At 37.7% G+C, this 16,244-nt stretch overlaps 1 long non-coding RNA gene across 1 annotated transcript; it reads left to right on the top strand.

Moving 5' to 3' along the window:
* Positions 1-5,342: 5,342 nt before the first annotated feature.
* Positions 5,343-13,428, top strand: LOC138903814 (uncharacterized). Its single transcript, XR_011413171.1, has 2 exons — positions 5,343-5,778; positions 13,136-13,428. It is a non-coding gene; the product is annotated as an uncharacterized lncRNA (long non-coding RNA).
* Positions 13,429-16,244: the final 2,816 nt, after the last annotated feature.

The raw sequence follows: 16,244 nt of genomic DNA, 5'->3' as shown, positions 1-16,244 counted from the left end.
AAAATAGGTAGAAGATTCATGAATACTTATAGTCACACATGCATAAGAATTAATGCATTTTAATAAAGAGACGAAATGTGAACCACCGTGTGTCACACTGGATGAATAATTTTGCCAAAATTATTTTTCCAATTTTGGACTAAAAAGTGTCCCACTTTGTTAGAGCATTAAATACACCATTAGTTTAAAGCTTTTGTGACCAAGATTTATTTATCTTATTATGTGACTTTAATGCTTAGTGTTTTTATTCTAGTTTTCATGAGCAGATAACTTAATTACTAAGGTTGTGAACTCAATAATGGGTGTAATGTATGTGTGTTTACCATTGAATCCTATTATTTCTATAATTCAGGGACTAGAAAATAATTTAAACCTATTTCATTCCCCCGATTTGGTACTCGGCATGGTCATGAATACTTATAGTTACACGTGCAAGAATTAGCATATTCGTAGTTTAGTCTTTAGCTTTCATTGTTTTGTCTTTTGCTTCAGAAGAATCAATGCATTTTAATAAAGAGACAAAATGTGAACCACCATGCGGCCGGCCGTGTGTCACACTACATGAATAGTTTTCCCATAATTATTTCTCTAATTTTGAACCATTAAAAATAGACTAATTAAGATTTTTGTGGAGTATCTTGGATTAGAAAGTGTCACACTTTGTTAGAGCATTAAATATACCATTATTTTAAAACTTTTGTGAACAAGATCATTTACTTTCTTGACTGTAAGACCTTTTTTCATTATATGACTTTAATGCTTAGTGTTATTATTTTAGTTGTCGTGAGTAGTTAGCTTTATTACTAAGGTTGTGGACCTAATGATAGGTATAATTTATGTGTGTGTACCATTGAATCTTATTATTTATATAATCCAGGGACTAGATAAAATAACTTGACACCTCTCGTAGTCCAAGAAACTTATTTATTTTCTCCATATTATATCATTTCCCTTATTATTCTTTTCATTTTAATTTATGTTAGAATTTCAAAATTCATGTCCCTTAGAAGACATCGTGTAAAAGAAGTCCAATATCCATTACTATTAAAAAGAAAATCAATTACTGCCTAACCGCTCACTTGCAATTAATTCTCAGCATATGCCGCCTACTATTTCTTCAAGGAATGAAGAGTGATATACCTACTCATATTCATAATTACATGCTCATGGTTGTAGAAAATAAAATTAACACTGACAATAAAGAACTAGTAAAAATAATTTTTGCCTATTTCATTTCCCCGATTTGGTACTCGGCATGGTCATGAAATTCATACATATTACTGTAGGTCCGCCCTGTCATAAATACTTATAATCGTACAATTCATAAGCATCAGCGAATTCATAGTTTAGTCTTTAGCTTTCATTGTTTTGTTTTTTGCTTCAGAAGAATCAATGGATTTTAACAAAGAGACAAAATGTGAACAACATGCGGGCCGTGTGACACTGCAGGAATAATTTTGTCATAATTATTTCTCCAATTGTGGACCATTAAAAAGAGACTAATTAGGATTTTTGTGGAGTATCTTAGATTAAAAAGTGTCACACTTGGTTAGAGCATTAAATACACCATTATTTTAAAGCTATAGTGAACAAGATCATTTACTTTTGTGATGATCCAAAAAGTCATCTTTAAATCTAATAATTAATTCTGTGTTTTAAGACCTAGAAAAATACTATTTATCATTCCTCGACTTGCGTGCATAACCCATATAGTTTTTCGGAAAGTTTTTTGTGTGAAAAATGGATTAAAATATAAAATAAAGCTTTAAAACTCAACTGAATTGATTTTGATCAATATTTTGAGCAAAACAAACTCGAATCAGTAATTTGACAGTCCCGGTAGGTCCGTATCGTCATTTGGGACTCGAGTGTATTCCCGTAATCGAATTCCGAGGTCCCTAACCCGAGATATGAATTTTTTATGAAAAATTAAAAGTTTGAAAGCTAAATGATTTTTAAGAATTTACTGATGTTGGATTTATTGACACAGGATCCGTATTTTGGTTTCAGAGCCCGGTATAGGTCCACTATAATATTTATGACTTGTCTACCGAATTTGGTGAGAAACAGAGTTGATTTGTCGTGATTCGGACGTCCGGTTGTGAAAATATAAGTTTTAAAGTTTTCTTGAGAATTTTCTTTAATTTGGTGTCCGATTCATAGTTCTAGGTGTTATTTTGGCGATCTAATTGCGCGAGCAAGTTCTTATGGTATTTTAGGACTTGTGTGCATATATGGTTTGGAACCCCGAGGGCTCGGGTGTAATTCAGATCAGGATCGACGCATTTTGGAACCATGAAACTACTGAACCTACTGCTACTGGTTTCCTTCTATGCGATCGCGTGACTGTGTCCGCGATCGCGAAGGCTTAATGGTCACAGATGAAAGTTTTACTATGCGATCGCATAGTGAGGTCCGCGATTGCACAATGACAACAGGCAAAGCACCGCGAATGCGAGGGCCAAGCCGCGTTCGCGTAGAAGGAATGAGGCAGAAGGTGAAGCATAAAATTTGTACTACGCGATCGCACAATGATGTCCGCAATCGCGGAAGGCTAAGAAATTGTACTTCGCGTCCGCGAGAGCACTGCCGCGTTCACGTAGAGAAAAAAGTTGGGCAGCCAAAAATGTGCTTCGCGATCGCGAAGTATTGTACGCGATCGCATAAGGTAAACTCTCGGGAAACAAAACTTAAGTTCTAGAAATGGGATTTCGTCCCATTTTCAACCATTTTCCATATTAAGGCGATTCTTGAGCGATTTTCACGAAAAAATATTGGGGTAAGTATTCCTTATCCTATATTGATTATTTTTCATGATTCCATATTTATTTATATCATGAATCCGTGAAATTTTGAGAGAAAAATTAGATTTTTATAAAATCTTCCAAAAAAATAAAAATTTAAGATTTCAAGGTCCATTTGACATCGTAATTTGATAATTTTTGTATGGTTGGACTCGTCTCGGAATGGGTATTTGGATTTCGTAAGTTTTTCCGAGATATGAGACGTGGGCCCCACTGTCAATTTTTAAAGTGAATTTTAGATTTTATCCGGAAAATTAGTAACTTTATATGGAATTAATTCCTACGATTTGTATTGAGTATATCGAATTATTTGTGAATAGATTTGAAGCTTTTGGAGTCAAATTTAAAAGAAAAAATCGCGGTCGAGTAATTGATTGAAATTACAAAGCGAGGTAAGTGTCGTGGTTAACCTTGACTTGAGGGAATAGAACCCTTAAATTATTTGTTATGTGAAATGCATGTGAACGACGTATAGGCGAGGTGACGAGTGTCTATACGTCGTCAAATTAATTGTTTGCATAATTATTTGAAAATGATAAATTATTCTAAGACACGAATTAATTATTATAATAATTATTTCTCTCCTATTCTTTGTCAAATATTAATTCTTGAATTCCTGCAATAATTGTTACATGCTATTTGATTTATGTGTCATAATTTTTATTTGACATTTAGCATACTAAATATTAAACTGCCTATTTTCTCCACGATTTTTACAATTAATTGCTAATTGCCATTGTTTGTTCATAAATAAAATATAATTATTGTGTGCCTTGATGCTTAATAGTTTCTCATTGGACGTGGTATTTATTGGAGTAATATTTATTACATTTATGAGTTGTTTAAAGTTATATTAGGGGAACGGGTTGCACGCCGCAATGGAAATGAAAGTAAATATATATATTAGGGGATCGGATTGCACGCCGCAACAGACTTATTTTAAAGTCTATATTGGAGGATCACATTGCACGCCGCAACAAACTTATTAAAAAGTTCATATTGGAGGATCGGGTTACACGCCGCAACTGACTTAATTAAAAGTCTATATATATACTTGATTAAAATAAATATATTAGAGGGTTGAAAATGAATATATTGTGGGAATGGGTTGCACGCTGCAACGAAAATTGGTTGAAATAATAATTGATTATGACTAATGAGTTGGCTTCAACTATTAAAAAAAATGAGCTATCTGATTTAATTCTATTTTTGTGGTTATTACTATTATTGCGTGCAGGTTAATGTAAGTGACGTGCCTTAGCCTCATTACTACTTCGTCGAGATTAGGCTTGGCACTTACCAGTACATGGGGTCGGTTGTATTGATACTACACTCTGCACTTCTTGTGCAGATTTCGGAGTTGGTCCCAGCGGCGTACCATAGACTTGCTCGGATTTCAGCTACTAGAGGAGACTTGGGGTACAACTGCACGGCGTTCCCAGTTCTGAAGTCCCCGTCTACCTTATTTTATTTGTGTGTTTGCTTTCAGATAACTTTATTTTATTCAAACCTTTATTTGTATTAGTCTAGAAGCTCGTGCACTTGTGACACCAATTATGGGATAGTATTTAGACATCGCAATTTTTATGGATTATTCACTATATTTCACTTTTAACTTCCATATTTGTTTCTTTGTTATTAATAGATTTAAAATTATTTTAAAATGGATAATATTAATCTAACGTTGGCTTGCCTAGCAAGTGAAATATTAGGCGCTATCACGGTCCCGAAGGTAAGAATTTCGGGTCGTGACAACTTTCTTGACTGTAAGACCTTTTTTCATTGTATGACTTTAATGCTTAGTGTTATTATTCTAGTTGTCATGAGTAATTTAGCTTTATTACTAAGGTTGTGGACCTAATGATAGGTATAATTTATGTGTGTGTACCATTGAATCTTATCTATCTATCTATCTATATATATATATATATATATATATATATATATATATATATATATATATATATATATATATAAAATTGAGGGACTTCAAAGAGATGAAGTGGCATGCTCTAAAGCCAGAATTTGTATTTATTTTTTTCCTCAATTTTTTTGTTATTTTCTGTGAGCACCTAATTTTTGCCCTAATATGAAATTACTCCTAAAAAATAATTTTAATTATTTTATGAACTTCAGAAGTTTTTCTTTATTTGTTTGGCATTTATTCGCATTGTTTATGCATGTTAGGAATATCGTAAATCATAAAAATCATAAAAATATTCAAATCTTAATTTCATAGCATTTTAGTTTTTGAATTGCATTTTTAGAATTTAATTACATTGTTAAATATATTATTTAAATATATAAAAATCAAAAAATGCATTCTTAGGCTAGTTAATTAATTAGATCATTAGTTAATCAGTAAGTGAAATATATAAATAGTTTAGCCACACAAATTGGTCTAGTCAAGCCCATCCCTTTAGAAGCCCAATTTTCATGACCCACCTGGCCCAACTGAATCCCCCTCTCTTTGAAACACCCATTTCCCAAACCTTAAAGATGGAAGAGAACAGAGGACGACCCCCCCCCCCCCCCCTCCACATTTGGGGAAGAACCCTAGCGGCCCTTATTCAAAAATGCTCTCAAAACAGATCCCCTCCCAAAAACAAATCAAGACCCTAGCCGCATCTCCTCCTTCTTCACTCTCTCAGACCTACACGCACACAAAATTCACTTAGACATAGACTGTTCGTTGACCAATTCTCAGAGAGAACACTCGCTGCACTCAGTTAAATAAAAAAAACAAAAATTCAAAACTGAAAAGTTCTGAAAGAATTCTGAAATTTGGAAACAAAAGCTTCTGGAAAGAAAGGAGAAATAGGTTTCAAAAGCTCTCAGTACTTGTTTTTGGTTTACAAAAGGCTTGGAAGTTGATCTCGCTGTTATTTCATTTGTTGATGTGTTGTTTCTGTTGCTGGGTTTTCCCTCTATTTCAAACTTTTATTCGGTCAAGTTCGTTTATTCGTGCTATTAGGTATGTGGATTTACACCCGTTATACTTTGCTTTAAATTGAAGAATGAAATATGAGTTGTTTATGCCCCATTTAAGTTTGATTTCATGGATGTAGCATGTGAGACCTCGAATCTGCCTAAAATTTTCTTTCTCTGATTAACCTCGGATGTTAGTAGTCACTGGTTGAGGTAAGAATGCATATTAATTGAGGTGATAAAAATTTGTCTAAAAGTGGAATATCTTTTGATCTGTTGTGAACATTTGTGGGAGATGATTTTAATGTTTGCATTGACACGGAACATTAGATGCTGCATAGCGGAAGGCTGAACTTCTGTAAAAGGATTTAATTTTGCTGCTGAAATTACATAAATTTTTATTGATACGACATGATTGAAACTAGTTGGTTGAGTTGGTATCAACCATGTGGTAAATCAATTAAATTTCACTAGGTGTAAGTGTAGATTAAGCTACATTGATCCTGTCCGAAAGTTTTGTCTACCAAAAGGCTAGCTCTTTGCCTAACAAATGCTTTCTATATAGATTTTCCTCTTATGCCACTTTTCTTCAGTAGGCTTTTGTTGGTTACACTTGCGAGTTGATCTACATTCGGGGATATTAAGACAGAAGGTAGCTTAAATTTTGAGTTAATAAATCATCGTGACTATGAGTACGGTTCTCGTGGCATAGTTGCGATACATAAATCCCAATTCGAGTGCGCGTTTCACGCGACTCGACCACAACTTCGAATAATAATAAAAATAAGCATGTCGTGAATCGCGGGTGCATTTCATGTGACGCGATTTGCGGCGTGTGCCAAAATGACAAGTGTACGACATCGTGACTTGTTCCAGAAATAATTCCATAAATAATTAAAAGCGGTTAAAAAGTAAAAATGCACAATAGGCTTTAAATATGTAATAAATCAGATAATTAGGCCAAATATTAATTGTTAAGCGACCGTGCTAAAACCACGGAACTCGGGAGTGCCTCACACCTTCTCCCGGGTTAACAGAATTCCTTACCCGGTCTTCTGTGTTCGCGGACCATAAAATAGAGTCAATTTCCTCGATTTCGGATTTAAAATAAACCGGTGACTTGGGACATCATAACAACTATTCCAAGTGGCGACTCTGATCAAATAAATAATCTCTTTTCGATTAATGTCACTTTAATTGGGAAAACTCCCTAATCCCCCATTCGGGAAAAAGGAGGTGTGACAACTCTGGCGACTCTGCTGGGGATCGAACCCAGAATCTCTGGTTCAGGGTTCAGAATTCGAGCTTAGATGACTGTTATACTTGGCTTTTACTTATTATCTGATTTTTTACGTGTTTGAGCCTAGTGTGCTAAATGCCTATTTTTACTGCTTTGATATTGTTTGGACTGTATATAAACTGTCACGAAACCATTCTCCTCTCTGAGTCTTCTAAATCTTCTGGGAAGTGCACGCTGGTGTGACTTCTTTTCTGTTAGTGTCATATCCTAATTTAGAACGAGGATCGGATCAGTTACAAAGCCGGATGGCCTTTTGGTTACCGGTACGTTGCCCCCCCTCGGCTCGGCTCGATTGTCCACTCGGGTGAGCCAGGTCTAGAACAACACACTTCAGGATTCAAACTTAGAATAACTTAGCCTCATGCTGGATCCCTAGTAGGAATGTTTGTTTGCATCACGTGCATTTGACCTTAGGGACTCAACACAGGGGTTGGGTCTGTCTAGGACAGGTGTACCCAAAAATTAAAAGACCATCCTGATGCATTTTACGTGCTACTTGTGTTTTCATTTGCTTCGGCTTATATGTTGACCGGCTTCTAGAATAGGGAAAGAAAATCAAGAAAAAAAAAGAGTGAGGTAGGTATTTGAAACATTTCGAAACTCTGCGGAAATTTTGAAAAAAAAGAGAGAAAATAAGCCAATGCTTTCAAAAGTCATTGTTTCCCTTGTTCCGTCAAAACTGGGAGAACTACGCGAGTCTGATCCTCACCGGATGTGAGATACGTAGGCAAACCTCATCGGTTCCGGCCCACAATTTTCAAAAAAAAAAAAAATCGAAAAATATTTTCCTTTACTTCCTTCTTTAGAAAGTCATTCTTTTAGGCTCCAATTTTTTTAAAAAAATACAAAAAACATTTTCTTTTTAATTTCTTCTCAAAATCCAAAAATATTTTCATTCTTCTTTCGAAAATTGAAAAGAAAATTTAAGATTCAAATTTTTTTTTTTAGAAGTATTTCTTTCATGAATTCAAAATAAAAGTCCATAAATCCAAAAATATTTCCTTTCTTTTTTTAAAAAGTTTTTCTTTCGAAATTCCGGAAAAAAAAAAATCAAAATTCAAAAAAATATTTTCTTTCTTCTTTAGAAGTCTTTCTTTTCAAAAATTTAAAAACAAAAGCAAATCGAAATCCAAAAATATTTTCTTTCTTCTTTATAAGTCTTTCTTTCGGAAATTAGAAAAAAAAATAATTAGTTTATTTCCTTTATTCTTGATCTTCCCGAACTACGCATGGTCTGATTCATGTTCCCGCATGATACGTAGGCAACCCACATCAGGTTCGATCGACCAAAAAAAAATTGAAAAAAATAAAATAAAAAATGATGATGATAATAAGGACCGACTGAGTCTATTCTAACGTGTCTCTTGTTTTGAATCATAGAAAAAGTTTGAGGTGGTCGGTTTGTGGTAAGTTGGCAACACAATATCCAAGGGAAAAATGCCATTGACAACTGGCATCGAAGCTGTTACAAGTGCTCAAGAGACTCAGGGTCAGAGGGTTCTACAGGAGTCTACTGTGGTTGAGGAAAATAGAGTACTGAAGCAGCAAATGACTGAAATGTGTCAAGCATGGGCCAATGGCCAAGGACCGCCTTTTTCTATTCATGGTTTCCCAGAGTTCACATCCATTTCGACTACTACCATTCCGGTCTCATTGCCCGATCAATCCTATCCACCTGGGTTCAGTCTTTATCCCAACTGTATGACTACAACTGAAACTTCTGTTGCGCGCTCCCACAACCGACGGTGGTGCAAAAGAAAACTCACGAGTCACAATTTGCTACCCAACAAGAACAATACCATTCTCCTGAGTACCGCTTGTACCTATTCGATCTTCCTGCAAAGATTGAGAATCCTGCCCGTAAGATGGCACATGAAGAAATGACCCAAAGAATGAAAAGCTTAGAACAACAGTTGAAAAATATGCAAGGGTTGGCAGGTTAGAAGAGTGTTGCCTTCAAGGATCTATGTATGTTTCCCGATGTTCGTTTGCCACTTGGTTTCAAGATCCCCAAATTTGAAAAGTATGATGGACACGGCGACCCCATAGCTCACTTGAAAAGGTATTGCAATCAGCTAAGAGGTGCGGGAAGAAATGAAGAATTGCTAATGGCTTATTTTGGGGAAAGCTTGACAGGGGTGGCCTTTGAATGGTTTATTGATCAAGACACCTCTCACTGGAATGTCTGGGATGACATGGCCCGGGCCTTCGTCAGACAATTCCAGTACAATATCGACATCGCCCCAGACCGCAATTCCCTTTTAAACTTGAAGAAGAAATCGACTGAAAGCTTCAGGGAATATGCCATTAAATGGAGAGAGCAAGCAGCTAGAGTTAAGCCACCCATGGATGACCACGAGCTAATCACTGTCTTCCTTCAGGCTCAAGAGCCAGATTATTTTCAAAACATGATGTCCGCAGTTGGCAAATCCTTCTTGGAAGCAATCAAAATTGGGGAAATGGTTGAGAATGGCCTTAAGACAGGCAAAATTATAAGTCAAGCAGTTCTCAAAGCTGCAACTCAGGCTGTAAAGATTAAATCTGATAATTTTAGTGACACGAATGAGAAGGATGAAGAAACCATGATGACAATAAGGTCGAGAAGAGGTCCTAGGAGAACATCTCGAAGGTATGAGCATCCTCATCAGGTTTCCGATGATTCCCCTGAGCACTATTATCCACCTCAGAACCCACAATACTCTATTGCTCCATTTCAGTATGTTGTCCAGCCACCAAGACACCCCAGAAAGCGAGCACCAGCACCGCAAAATCTCCACCAGTCTCCACAAAATTTTCAAATGCCTTATAACCCACAATGGAGCCAGGGGTATTGAGGGGAACAAAGGTTGAAAGATAATTTTACACCAATAGGAGAGTCCTATGCAAGTGTGTTTGAGAAATTAAAGCATTATGACATGATTGCACCTATTCCTCCAAATCATGTGGACCCACGTGCAAGAAACTTTGACCTTTCTAAAAGGTGTGAATACCATTCCAATGCCCAGGGGCACAATGTTGAAAGTTGTCGAGATTTGAAAAGAGAAATAGAAAGGATGATCCAGGAAAAACTGATAGTGATCCAAGATAATGACACCCACAATATCACGCAGAATCCTTTATATGCACATGATGATGCACACTTTGTGGGGATGATGTGTGGTGACATGGAGTATGAGAATCTTCTCGGGAACTTGCCGACTGAAATTGGAGAAGGCCATGGTGATTCTGATGAGCAAATTTGTGGCTAAATGTCAAGCTTAGCAATTGAAAAGTCATTCCCTCCTCACTAGGAAGGAATCTTGGTAGCTTGTTTTGATATTTTTTCTATTATCTGGGTTTTTCCAGGGTGTGATCCAGATTTTATTTGTTTTATTGAGTCAAACCCTTCTATCCCTCTATTTTGTTTGTGTGAGTCTTTTCTGTCTGTTTTGTTGCTATTTTCATTAGCCGGGTTATTTTAGGGTTGTAACTCAGATTTTAGGTTGTTTGTCTTGTTGTTTACTCAATGAAATATAGTTTGTCCTTTTGTGTCATTCCATGCTTAGTTCTTTTCCCGCTAGTTTTAGTGATATGACATGCATGCGGAATTTTTGGCCAGATCTTAGAAAACTGATTTAAGCTTGAATTGGATAAATGAGAAAAAGGAACTTTTGAGGATGAATAAAGAGTTGAAACACTTTGGAATTAAGCTCAAATAAAATGACCCGTGGAGGTTAATGATATTTACCTTCAAATCATTGTGAAGGTCGGGTTTGAGGAAGAATCAATTGAAGTTTATTGGTAAGTTTGACAGTAAGGGATGGAAAGTGTCTTTCGACCACGATAAACCAAGAAGACAAACATGGTCATCAACGCGGTGATCACGAAAGAATGCTATGTTTGGCGTTCTCGAGGCTGGGAGGCCCTTTTTCTGCTACCTAAACACTTTATACCCTTCTCTACCCCTTTTGAACCTGTGTTATTTTCTTTGACCACCCTCTTTTGGAATCAAGTTTAGAGTTAAAAGTCCAAAAAATAAAGAAATAAAAAAAATGAAAAAAATGAATGAAAAGAAAAGTCCATGCCTTAAGAGTACAAACTAGGGCAACTCTTAGAAAGTTCAAATAATAAAAAAAGAAGAAGAAAGAACAGTCAAAGGTCCATGCCCCTAGAAAAAAAGCTGGGGCAACTTGTTTTGAAAAAAAAAAGACAAAGAAAAAGAAAAAGAAAGAAAGATGAAAAAAACAATATCAGGTCAGATGTTTGAACTACGTTAGACCTGATTCCTTTAAAAAAGAGATACGTAGGCAGCCTTACACGGTTCGGTCCAACCAAATAAGAATTAAAAAAAAAAATCCAAAAATCCCCAATATCTAAAGCTGGGGCAAAGATTTTATTTCACTTTTGAAAGAGTCGATTCCAAGAGTTGTAAAGTGTACAACCCATCATATTGAGTCTACTTAGAGCCTCCATGCCGACCCATCTTTCCAACCCTATCCAAAAACCTTCCAAATAAAGACCTCCCGATATGCCTTCAAGAATGCCAAGAAACGCATGCAAAGAGCAGCAGTTGTCACACGACATAGGACACTGTCAAGTTGCTCATACAAGAAAGCAAAAGAAAAAGGTAGAGATCATTTTAGAAGGTTTAAACTTATATTTTAGAGAGAGGAATGTGGTATAGAGTGAGAAAGGGAATTTCTAAGTCATTTGTTCATCAATCATTGCTCAAGTCTTGAAGATTTCACAAGGGTAACTCACAAGGTCTTCAACTAAAAGGTAAGATTCTATCCCTAGCCATCAATTTCAAGATTTAACAAAATATAGGTAATAAGCCAAGCAATTCTTAGATGTGGGAGTTGTTCATTATGTATGCGTGTACTATCTAGGGTTGTGAGAAGATTGTTGAGCTCATTTGGGTAGGCTTTGGGTAGTGAAATGGAGGAATCCACCATAGGAGGACCTTGAAATCATAATGACCACCAATTATTTGATAAAATGCTCAAATGAGTTGGATCTATGAACTCCTTCCTAATTTATGTTTAATTTTGCTATATCTCTAAATAGATCAAAGTTGCTAGGATTACCAAACTGTGTAGTGAATTAAGAAAAACTCAAAGCGAGGTATGTTAGCTGAACTCCTCTTTTAGAATTGAATCCCACAATGGCATTGTAAGTCCCTTGTTGCTCATTATAAATTGATTTTTACGAAACATCGTTGTGTAAAAATAAGTATGCATTCCAGAGATTCTTGTCATGTTTAGTTACTATTTGAGAATGTGATTTATGTATGGGTTGTGTGTTAATATGTTTTGATTTAAAAACGTGATTTTAATAAAAGCTATTACATTAAATTGTGAAAAAAAATCACATGTGCCTAACACCCTAAATTGCTCAAATGTGTGCTTAAAGTATTGAATAGAAATGTTTGTTGTTGACGATCTGTGATGATGTTTGAAATGAAATAGTGAGCATGAAATATGAAGTATGACCAACGTGCCAAGAATGATATTGCGTTATGGCCAATGGTGCCAATGAAATGAATGACATGTAAACAAATATGAAATAAGTGGTAACTACTTTTAATAATAAATGACTTGGGAGTATTGTTTAGCCACCGAGGAAGGGCAGGTCGAAACAACCTAAACCTGAAATGACACGTGCCGGTGTAGGAGTGATTGAGGGGTAAACCCTTGTGTTAATGTGATGAGGTTGTTTCCCCTTTTATGGGATGAGATTGATCTGTTGAGATATTTTCCCTTAAATGGGATGAGATTATTGCTAGCAAAATGTGATGTGATGTCGACCCACACGGCATTATGGTGAGTGGATGTCTCGAGGTGAGACATCTTAGCCGGTCGGGCTGAGATCGGACTATGTGCTAAAATATGATGGTTTATCGGTGCAAAAGATATCCCAACTTAAAAAGATTGGAACTTACTTGACATTTACCTTTCCTATAACTTGACACCTTGATACTATTTGAGTCTCTTCTTGATTTCATGTCTCCTTTTCTGTCACTATTACTCGTTATATTGAGAGGGTGTTTAGTTCACATACTAGTACTATTCCATATGTACTAACATCCCTTTTCTCGGGACTGCTGCATCTTTAATGGATGCAGGTGGTTCCATAGCAAGTGTTGTTCATCTATGACAGTAGCACACCCTCGCTTCAGTTGACTCGGTGAGCCTTACTTCATTTCGGGCCCCTGTATCTCTTGTGCTTTGTACATAACATTTTGAAGTATAGCCGGGGCCTTGTTTCTGGCACTGTCTTAACTCTCTTTTGTTCTATTAGAGGATCCACAGACATAGTGTGGGTTGTATCTTGTTTTGAAAAGGTTGAACTAAACTTGTTGTAATTGTAGAATTTGTTCAACTTTAACTACAAATGTATAGTGTACAATTTTGGAAATTTGTTAATAACATAACTAATACAAATGCACTGGTGTTATTCACATGACCTGGTGTTATTCAAATGACCTAACTAGATGGCATTGTGCAGGCTTTCTCGATCAGGGTAACCCTGTTGAGCGTCGGTCGCGCTCCCCAAGGTCGGGGCGTGACAAGCTTGGTATCAGAGCCTAAGCTTTTAAAGTGTCCTAGGATGTCCCATAGCCGTGTCTAGTAGAGACCTTCTTGTCGGTGTGTTGTCGACCACATCTTAATTAGGATACTACTTGTTCATTTAGGAATAATACTCTTCTTTGATATTCTAGATCGTGAAATATAGCTGATTGTAAGATTGTTCCTCCTCTAACTCGTGCATTTCTCATATTTTCAGTACGTAGCGCCTAGGAAGAAAGAAAGAAATGGCCAAGGAGCCAATTCCACCATAGGAGTGACAACTGATTCTTCACTTGATGATGCAGGTGAGTGCCCGAGGGGTGAGAATATTCCCCTGTCTACTACACTGTGTGTTTCTACAATTCGTGATCAGATTGCACCTTAGGGTGCACCGATCCCTCCAATTGATATTCTAGTTCCACCTCCAGCCCTAACTTCCATTCCCAGTGTATTAGAGGGGATCTTAAGTGAGCCATACAGATGTTGGCTCAAATAATGGCTTCCCAAGCCCAAAGATCAAATGTTGCACCCACTTCTTCTAGTCAGCCAGGGGATTCCGCTAGTTCTAAGGTGAACAGATTTCTCCAGTTGGATCCTCAAGTGTTCATAGGTACTGATCATGAGGAGGACCCCCAGGATTTTATAGATGAAATGCACAAGACCCTCCGAGTTATGTGTGCTAGTGAGATGGAGGGAGTGGAGTTGGCCTCCTATCGTCTGAAAGGGGTGGCCTATTCTTGGTTTGAGATATGGGAGGACTCCTGTGAGGAGGGGAGCCCTCCTGCGAGGTGGAGTGAGTTTGCTGATGCTTTCAGTGATCATTTCTTGCTTGCCGAGACTTAGGCAGCGCGTACCGCCGAGTTTGAGAGCTTGAAATAAGGTACCATGAGTGTGTGGGAGTATTATATGAGATTTGCGCCCCTGTCCAATTAGGCCATCCCCATGTTGCCCACTATGGAGTCTAGAGTGTGCCAGTTTGTTTAGGGCCTTAGCCCCTTGGTTATTAGTGAGGCCGCTACAGCTGTTTGAACTCTGATATGAACAATGGTAAGATGGTGGCATTCTCTCAAGCCACAAAGACCCACAAATTGAAGATTATAATGGTGCGTGAGGGGAGCAGCAAGGCCCGGTCCGCGTGCAACTTTTGTGGTTCTTCTGGTAGTGGTGGTGGTATGTCAGCATTTTCGGGGAGGGTTGTTAGGGTCATCCTAGTACTTTTCTTGGCCTTCGGTTAGTACGCAATTATTGAGGCACAGTCAGCAGTAGGGGAGCCGTTTTAGTCCCAGCCAGGGCAACAGGGGATCCTACCGGTAGGGTCGGCATGGTAGAAGATATCAGCAGCAGCGGAGGCCTCCATGCCCCAGGTGTAGGAAGATACACTTTGGGGCCTTCTTCATGGACTAGCCTATATGCTACGGGTGTGGTATGACATTCAAAGGGATTGTTGTTCATCCCACCAGAGCATGGGTAGGGGTGCAGAACAACCAGACAGTTCTGCAGCTAGTACATCCATAACACCTACTCCAACTCGAGGCACTCTAGCACCTGCAGGGTATGGTGCAGCTTGGGGTGGTGCACAGAGTTCGGGAGGACCCAACCATTTCTATGCTATGGAGGGTCACCAAAGTTTAGAGGCTTTTCTAGATGTTGTCACAGGTATATTGACTGTCCAATCTCATGACATGTATGCTCTTATTGATCCCGGTTCCACTTTGTGCTTTGTCACTCCCTATGTTGCTATGGAATTTTGCATAGAACCAGAACTTCTTTCTCTGTATCTACTACGGTTGGTGATTCTATTGTGGTCGTGAGGGTTTATAGGGATTGTGTTATCGAGGTGCGTGGTCAGGACACCCTGGCCAATCTCATTGTATTGGGGATGGTGGATTTTGGATTTATAATGGGGATGGACTGGATTTACTCATGTTTTGCTAAGCTTTATTGCTGAACTAGATTCGTTAGATTTGAATTTCCAAATGATCCAATTATTGAATGGAATGGGATGATGTGATGCCGAAGGGGTAGGTTTATTTCTTACCTTAAGGCCACCAAGATGATCAACAAGGGGTGTATTTACCATTTTGTCTGGGTTACAGACACCGATGTTGAGGCACCTACCCTTGAGTCTGTACCAGTTGTAAATGAATTTCTGGAGGTCTTTCCGGATGAACTCCCTGGGATCCCTCCAGACAAGAAAATTAATTTTGGGATTGATGTGATGCCAGGCACACAACCTATATCTATTCCACCTTACAGAATGGCACTAACAGAGTTAAGGGGGAGCGAAAGGGACAATTAAAGAATTTGTTACAGAAGGGTTTCATCCGGCCGAGTGTGTCGCCTTGGAGCCGACCGGTCTTTTTTGTATGGAAAAAGATGGGTCACTTAGAATGTGTATTAATTAACGGCAGCTCAACAAGGTCACGATCAAGAATAAGTACCCACTGCCAAGGATAGAAGACTTGTTTAATCAATTGCAGGGTGCTAAGTATTTCTCCAAGATTGATTGATATCCGGTTATCATCAATTGAAGATCATGGAGCATGATATTCCGAAAACATCTTTCAAAACTCGGTAGAGGCACTTTGAATTCCTGGTAATGTCTTTGGGGCTAACAAATGCCCCGGCATCTTTCATGGATCTTATGAACCGTGTTTTCAAGTT

This window comes from Nicotiana tomentosiformis, unplaced genomic scaffold (assembly GCF_000390325.3).
Source record: "Nicotiana tomentosiformis unplaced genomic scaffold, ASM39032v3 Un00008, whole genome shotgun sequence".
In the NCBI taxonomy this organism is placed as follows: Eukaryota; Viridiplantae; Streptophyta; class Magnoliopsida; order Solanales; family Solanaceae; genus Nicotiana; species Nicotiana tomentosiformis.
Note: the sequence above shows the minus strand (reverse complement) of the source record. Positions and strands in the feature narration are given on the sequence as shown.